Source organism: Mastomys coucha, unplaced genomic scaffold (assembly GCF_008632895.1).
Source record: "Mastomys coucha isolate ucsf_1 unplaced genomic scaffold, UCSF_Mcou_1 pScaffold21, whole genome shotgun sequence".
NCBI classification, from domain to species: domain Eukaryota; kingdom Metazoa; phylum Chordata; class Mammalia; order Rodentia; family Muridae; genus Mastomys; species Mastomys coucha.
The window spans coordinates 18,258,002-18,266,890 of NW_022196904.1; positions in this window are offsets into that span (position 1 = coordinate 18,258,002).

The window sequence follows — 8,889 nt, forward strand, 5'->3', positions numbered from 1 at the left end:
TTGCTTGCTCTGGTTAGCCCCACTTGCTCTGTTATACCCCTCTCGCTCCGGTGGACCGCACTCACTCAAGTCCATACTCGCCCCGGTCCAAAGATTCATTTATTATTATATCTAAGAACACTGTAGCTGTCTTCAGATGCAACAGAAGAGGGCATCAGATCTCATTACAGGTGGTTGTGAGCCACCATGTGGTTGCTGGGATTTGAACTCAGGACTTTCGGAAGAGCAGTCAGTACTCTTACCCACTGAGCCATCTCTCCAGCCGCACAAATGAACTTTTTTAAAATTGGGATGTGGAGATATATAAAGGTGAAGAAGCTGAGAATGGAAAGGGTGGCTTGGGCCTGAAAGGCCTAGAATATTCCATTTGAGTGAGACTTCTCAGTTTCCTCCAAAAGCCAGTGGGAGCCATGGAACAATTTAGAGACAGAGAGGAGCATGACAAAAGCCAAGCTGTAAAACCCAAATAGAGATAGGAAACCAGACCAAACCAGGGACAGAGGGAGGGGCCCTCAAGGGTGACTCTCATCCAAGTCTCCAAGGTCAAGGGCTGCTTGATGCTGAAGACCAGAGGGAAAAGGAAAGGCTGGGTGGGAGCCAACTGCCTTTGCTCAAGGACAACATTCTCCTATGAAGGTGGGGAGGATCAGTGGGGAGGACCAGTGGGGAGGACCAGTGTGATCCAAACAGTCCTGCAGGAGGCAGAGGCATGTGGATCTTGGAGTTCAAGGCCAGCCTGATCTACAGAGTGAGTTCCAGGACAGCCAAAGCTACACACACACACACACACACACACACACACACACACACACCTGTCTCAAAAGTAAATAAATAAATAAACAAATAAATAAATGTGTCCTGATGGCACACATTTGTAATCTCAGCATTGTAGAGACAGAGACTGGCAAATTCAAAGAAGTTCAAGGCCAGGCAGACTAGCCTACTCCATGAATCCGTGGTCAGTACAAGCCTCAAAAGATAAAAACTAAGGCTGGAGAGATGGCTCACCAGGTAAGAGCACTGACTGCTCTTCTGAAGGTCCTGAGTTTAAAATCCCAGCAACCACATGGTGGCTCACAACCACCTGTAATGAGATCTGATGCCCTCTTCTGGTTTGTCTGAAGACAGCTACAGTGTACTTATGTATAATAATAAAAAATAAATCTTAGGGTTGGAACGAGCAGGGACTGAGCAAGTGGGGTTGACTGGAGCTAGTAGAGATCCTAAATTCAATTCCCAATAACCAAATGAAGGCTCACAACCATCTGTGCAGCTACAGTGTGCTCATATACATAAAAGGTTGCTGCTACCAAACTTCAGGACCTACAAGAAAGAACCAACTCCTGCAAGATGTTGTATCCCCCCACCATACACACACACACACACACACACACACAAACTAAAGTAGATGGGCATCAAGGAATAACACCCAAGTTCTATCTTTAGCCTCCATATACATGATTGCATATGTGAACACACAATCACGTACCTGCACATAAGCTAACACATGTACACATCTAAACAATAAATGGATGGATGGATGGATGAGCAGATAAAGAGTGGGACTGGTGCTCATAAGTTAAATGCTAAGACCTAAGACATTTTATTGAGACACATGAAAATCCATTGGTTTTGATGTCCTGGTGTGAGGTGGCACTGAGCCACTCTGGATGCCAAGGAAGACCCGGCTCGATCAACACACACACTCACACACACACACACACACACACAAGCATGTGTGTACAGATAAACAGGAGATAGACACATGGATCCTATAGTGTTCACAGGGGCCTGTGCAGCCCTCCCTTTCACACTCATGTCTGTCTTCCCACAGAGACACAGTGCATCAATGTTTGCATCTAAGCAGGACCCTGTCCCTTCCCCAAGATGCTCCCAAGAGTGAAGTCCCAGCGTCAGCACCAAGGACAGAGCTGCCATTATCAGGACCACAGACAGCAACTCATCAGCTTAAGGGGTCAGGGCAAGGACTGGGGAAATGGAGAAATGGCGTCCCTCCCTGCTGTAGGATGAAGCAGAAGAGCCAGTCAGTATCACAGAGCATGAACATTCCTTTGACAAGTATCCATGGAGGGCTGAGGCATCAGCTTGGTCGGTAGAGTGCTTTCTTAGCATTTATGGGAAGATGGACCCCGTCCTCAGCAGCATATAAAATGAATGTGACCGTATGTGTCTGAGATCTCAGCGCTCAGAATGTGGAGGCAAAAGGATAAAGAGCAAGGTCATCTCGGCTGCATTGTAAGTTCAAGACCAGACTGTAACTTCAGTTCTGGGGGATCTGACTCTCTTCTGATCTCCATGAGCACTGGGCACACTCATGGTGCACAGACATACATGCAGGTAAACACCCATGCATATAAAATAAACATAAATACTAAAAGAGTGGTAAGATCATTTTACTTTAGCATTGACCCCATGTAATGACAAGGCACTAGTCTGAAAGACAAGATGACCAGAGGGGATGCTGTGCTAGCATCTGTTCCTGTTTCCTTGGGATGGAACACTTGAGAGAAAGCACCTTATGAGAAGAAAAATTAATTCTGCCTCTCAGTTGTAATGGCACAAGTCATCATGTAGGAAGAAAGCATGGTGGACTGCCTGTTTCCTTCCGGGTGGATCAGACAACAGAGAGAGGTGAATGCTGGCTCCCCTTCCCCCAGTTTGTTTATTTGAGGATCCCAGAGCATGAGTTATCACTCAAGATGTTTCTATACTCTTCTCAGCTTGTCCTCTCTGGAAACATCCTCGCAGATACATTCAAAGGTTACAATTGAAATCATCCATGATGGGCCAACCAGATGGCTCAGGGGGTGACTTTGGTTCCCAGGGCTCATGCAGTGGAAGGACAGAACTGGTGTCTTCAAGTTGGCAGTGACTGCGACAGCAGAGACTGTGTTTGAAGAAGTGATCAGAGAAGATGAGATACCATGTGTAGCTTAGTGGTGGACTGCTTGTCTAGCTTGCATAACACCCTAGATTCCACCTCTAGCACAGAGAGATGGGGAGGGAGGGAAGGAGGGAGACAGAGAGAGAGAGAGAGAGAGAGAGAGAGAGAGAGAGAGAGAGAAAGATTATGTCTGAGCAGAGAGTTGAATACAGTATAGAAATGAGTGACTCACAGTGGGAATAACCTGACACTTGCTAGGACCACAAGAAATTTCTGTTTCTACCCTCCCAGATCTGAAAGCCACCATGCTGCTAGAACTCTTAAGCTCATCCCACAAATAGGGACATTAGAGAAGAGTCCAGATATCGTAAGCGGGGAGATTGGATGACATTCATCTAATTCAAGAGAACAGACAAATGTCAAGAACCTGAGGCCAAAAAGAGTTTGGTGTTGTTTGTAGATCAGCAAAAATAAGTCAAAGGCTGTGGTGAGAGGAATTTTGACAGGAGTCAGCACACAGAGGCAGAGATAGGAAGAGACAGGAACATATAAATGAGAAGCAGTTGACCAAGAAAGACTGAGACAAAATAATATTGGCTGGGGATGGAGAAATGGCTAAGCGCTCACACTGCTCTTGCAGAGGACCAGAGTTTGATGCCTTGAACTCACATCCAGTAGATTTCAGTGGCCTATGTGATCTCCAGCACCATGTGATCTGATGCTCTCTTCTGGCCTCTGCTGGTACCTACACCCATGTTCACATACTCCTACACGAACATACCCATATAGTTCCTGTACTTCTGACTGTGGTCTGGACTCTTCTGTTGGTTTCTCCTGGGACCACGTAGATGGCTATATTCTGTCACCCTGAATCTTTTGCTTATAATATCTGGACTCTTCTCCGATGTCCCTCTTTGTGGGATAAACTTAAGCTTTCTTGCAGTGTGGTGGCTTCAAAGCCTGGGAGGACAGAAACAGAAATTCCTTGTGCTCTTAGCAAGCACCAAGCTATTCTCACAGGAAGAAAAAAGCCAGTCAGATACAAAGACACCATCACCTGGAGGAAGAACTGCACAGTGGTACAGCCAGGGAGACCTAGGTAGTTGTGACAGTGGACAATAGGTGCTGAACTGAGGGCTCTCACCCACTCTTCAAGCCACTCTGTGACATAAGGACCAGACCTCTCTACAGGGCTCAGGGGGAATCCTGTTAGGGATGGCGACTAGACTACAGGCAGATCTGCCTCTAAACAAGGCTGCTTGTGTGGAAAATTCCATGTAGAAATAAAGCCAATGAAAGGCCAAGATCAGAGCCAGGGGTTTTACATGATGACATGTATCTTTAATCCCAGCAGTTGGGAAGTAGAGGCAAGCAGATCTCTATGAGTTTGAGACCAGTTGGGACTACATAGTGAGACTCCCTCCACCACGTGGGTTGTGTGTGTGTGTGTGTGTGTGTGTGTGTGTGTGTGTGTAGTCAGATGTAATGTCACATGTCTGTAGGAGGCTGATGTAGCAGTGTACACCAGATATTGCAGCGCTTGTGAGCCTCAGGCAGAAGGATTGTGGCTTTAAGGGATACATAGGAAACACCCACAGGAAAGAGAGGCATGGGTGAGATGGGATATGCACATGACTATAAGCTATGTGACATCTGAAGGCAAGACGATTAGAAGTTCATGATTATCCTTGGCTCCATATGAGTTCAAGGCCAGTCTGAGCTACAGGAGAACTTACATTGAAAACACTAGAAAAGGCCTGGTGAGATGAATCACTGATTAAGAGTATTTATTGAGGGCTGGAGAGATGGCTCTGCAGTTAAGAGCACTCACTGCTCTTCCAGAGGTCCTGAGTTCAATTCCCAGCAACCACATGGTGGCTCACAACCATCTATAATGAGATCTGACACCCTCTTCTGGTGTGTCTGAAGACAGCTACAGTGTACTCATATAAATAAAATAGATAATATTTTTTTAAAAAGGAGCATTTATTGGTCTATCTGATATAGTGATAATTTTGTTTTTTTAAGCACAGAACTGTTGTAGGGATATGATTTTGTTTTAACCCCAGGTGTGGGATATGGGGCTGCTTCAATTTGTCTACAAGAATTGACTATGATTTACCTTGTGCTCTGGTAGAGGCCAGCTCCAGATAGTTTCTGTGATTGTGTGATATTTGGATTTCTGGGAACTCTTGAGTGGGTATAAAAATGCCTAAGCACTGAAAGAGGCTGTCATAGCTGCTGCTGCTCCCCTGCTGTTGCTACTCTCCTGGCTGCTGCTGCTCCCCTGGCTGCTGCTGCTGCTGCTCCTTTTGCTGCTGCTGCTCCCCTGACTGATGCTGCTCCCCTGGCTGCTGCTGCTGCTGCTCCCTTTGCTGCTGCTTCTCCCCTGACTGATGCTGCTCCCCTGGCTGCTGCTGCTGCTGCTGCTCCCTTTGCTGCTGCTGCTCCCCTGACTGATGCTGCTCCCCTGGCTGCTGCTGCTGCTCCTCTCTCTGATGCTGCTGCTCCCCTCACTAATGCTGCTCCTCTGGCTGCTGCTGCTGCTCCTCTGGCTGATGCTGCGTCTGCTCTTACTGGTTGCTGGTTGGAGATATCCTAAAAATGAATATCAAACCTGTCCAAGGAACTCGATGCTGCTAATCAGCAGGAAGTAGTCTACTGATATTGACACCCCCTTTCCCCTCTAACCTTCTTTCTCTCCTACCTGGTGTTGGGAGGCTGGATAGGATAAGGGTGACGTAGGGTGGTAGAAAAAGGGAACCCACAAAGTAGCCAAAAGCCAAGTTGTAATCAGAGAACCATAGTTCCAATCCCAGTATCTTCATTGGGCAGATCACAAATGCCTGTGATTCTGTCTCCAAAGAATTCAGCATCCTCTTCTAGCCTTTATGGAGAGAGAGAGAGAGAGAGAGAGAGAGAGAGAGAGAGAGAGAGAGAGAGAGAGAGAGAGAGAGAGAGAGAGAGAGAGAGAGAAAGAGAGACAGAGAGACAGACAGACAGAGACAGACAGAGAGAGACAGAGTCAGAGACAGACAGACAGAGACAGAGAAACAGAGGGAGAAAGAGAACACACATACACAAATTTTAAAATTTAATATTTTATGGCCCTAAATGGAACATACATATGATACCCCTTTCTCCAAAGGTCGAGGGGTCGCTGTAGAAAGGGCACAAGTGCTGACAGCAGGGCCGCTGCACGTGTGAGCTCACAGTAACTATGACCGGAGGTAGGTGTAGCAGTGCACACCAGATATTGCAGCACGTGTGAAACTAAGGCAGGAGGATTGTGGCTTTCAGGGATACATAGGAAGGCCCTGGCTCAAACACCCACAGGGAAGAGAGGGGAGAGAGCTCACAGCTTGTAAGCACAAAGTAGAATAAATCCCAGCATGGAGAGCAGAACTGAGCACGAAGTCCAATACCTAGCCAAAGAGCTACTGACAGTGTTAGCTGCTGGGGGATGGACAGTCTGAGAGGCATGTCTAATGTGCCACCCACACTCCAGTGGAAGATCACACATCCAAGAGTTTCTGGGCAACACAAACAGGACTTGATGGGGAGGGCTGGGGAGAGTCACAAAATGGGATGGGAAGGGAAGTGGGCGTGGAACTGGTAAGTGGGAGAGGATAAATACCATCAAAACATGTTATACAAAATATCTGGGCATAGTGGTGCACACTCTTAATCCCAGCATTCGGGAGGCAGAGGCAGGTGGAGCTCTGCGATCCAGGAGGCCAGCGTGGTGCACAGAGTGAGTTCCAGGACAGCCATGGTGATGTAAACAGGTCTTGTCTCAAAACAAAAACAAAAACAAAAACAAAACAAAACAACACAAAACTTTTTAAATTCGCAAACAGAAAGCCAGTGAGCCCGCTGGAGTGTAAACACACTTGCTGGCATGCCCGAGGACCTGAGTTTGACCCACGGGACTCATATGGGATGTGTGAAGGCCCGTGTACATCCCAAAATCAACCAGTCAGTCAATATATGTTGGTTTTGGGTTTGTTTGTTTGTTTTTTGTTGGTTGGGTGTTTTTTTTCCTGGTGCCACCACCGCTAAGCTTCAATGTATGTTTAAAATAAAGACCTGTATGGATTTTTTTGGTAAACTACGGGGGTGAGGGGGTGGGGGGAAGGAGGACAGTAAAGGAAGGGAAAGAAGAGATGAGGCTGGGCTAGAGAGATGGCTCAGTGGGTAAGAGCACCGACTACTCTACCAAAGGTCCTGAGTTCAAACAACCACCCCCAACAACCACATAGTGGCTCACAACCACCCATAATGAGATCTGACGCCCTCTTCGGGTGCATCAGAAGAGAGCTACACCGAAGTGAGCAGGGACTGAACAAGCGAGGTCGACTGGAGCAAGTGGGGGTTGACCGGAGCGAGCAGAGGTCCTAAAAGTCAATTCCAACAACCAGATGAGGGCTCACAACTATCTGTACAGCTACAGTGTGTACTCATATACATAAAATAAATAAATCGAAGAAGAAGGAGAGATGAGGCTGAATGCTGCAATTTAACAGACACTGAACACTGAGATGGATGGAATCTTGAGGGCTCTCTCCAATGGCCCAAAAGTGCCTCCAAGTGCAGGGTTGCCTGTTTTGTTTGTTGCAATATCTCTTGCTCTTAGAACGATATCAGGCATTCAGTAGGTGCACAATATAGGTCTACAAGAAACTTTTGTTTGAAAGCCACAGAGTGCCTGCAGTTTCCAAAATGACCACCAGGTGGGAGTCTTCCAAACTTTGACGCCTCTGCGAGCCAAGTCCCAGAGCTGGCTTTATTTAGTGTGCTGTGCTGCCATCAGCCTAGGCCTTTCAGGGTGTCTTCCCTGGGGCTCAGCTTGCCAGTCCCAGCACATGCCCTGGGCAACAACTGACCTTTCCGCCTAAGACACCCTCTTCCCTACTTCCCTCCAACACCAGCCAGTTAAACAACCCTTTGTCCTTGGCCCCTTCCGGCTGGGCCCCGAGGCTCCTGGGTCTCTTCCAGGCCCGGAGATGGGGCTGGGACAAAGGTGGGGCATCTGGGAAACCGCCAAAGAAATGTCCTGGGAACTTTGAATCAGCTCTTCCACTCTTCCTGGATAGAACTGTGGGATCTAGCCCCCTTCTCACCTTGAACCCAGAACCCCCCACCCCCAGGGCTCCAGGAGCCAGCCCCCTCAGATCTATGGGCCCAGGTGCCAGCCTCCTCCCTCAGACCCAGGGGTGCAGACCCTCCCATCTTAGACCCCAATCCTCTTCCCTCAGACCCAGAGGTCTAGGCACCAGCCTCCTCCCTCAGACCCAAGGCTCCAGGCCCCAGTTCTCCTCCTTCAGACCCATGAGTGCAGGCCCAGACCTCCCATCTTAGAGCCAGGGGTTCAAGTACCAGCCTCTTCCCTCAGACCCAAGGGTCCAGACCCTAGCCCTCCTCCCTTAGTCTAGCTTGCACCCTGCTTTTATACACTCTGCAGTGCTCTTACTCTTTCCCCAAAGACCCCTGTCTCCCTCCTGCCTCCTTCAGTGTTTCAGTATTGAATTCAAACTGACTCACAGGAAGTTTTGGGGCCTGAGTCACTCCCACCTCTCAGTTCAGCCCCTCCCAGAGCTGGAAAGAGCCAGAAAATGGGACTATTTCAACTGCCCGTAGCTTCAGTATAGAGTTTGGTGTCTATTTTCCATGACCATTACTCAATGGTGCCTGCTGGGGTATCTCCCACATGCAAGCTTCCCAGATATCTATTTATTTTCAGTGTATTTAAAGACAAAATTTCTGTCTAATGGCTATGTCAGACTTTTTCTTCACTTCTGTGTGTTTTCTCTATCTCTTTAATTTTGTTGTGTTTTAGGTTTTTTGTGCTACAGATAGGATCCAGGGCCTTAGGCTAGTGCTCTACCACTAAGCCACACCCCCAGCCCCTCACTGGGGGGATTCTAGGCAGGGGCTCTACCACTGAACCACGCCCCCAGCCCCTCCCTGGGGAATTCTAGGCA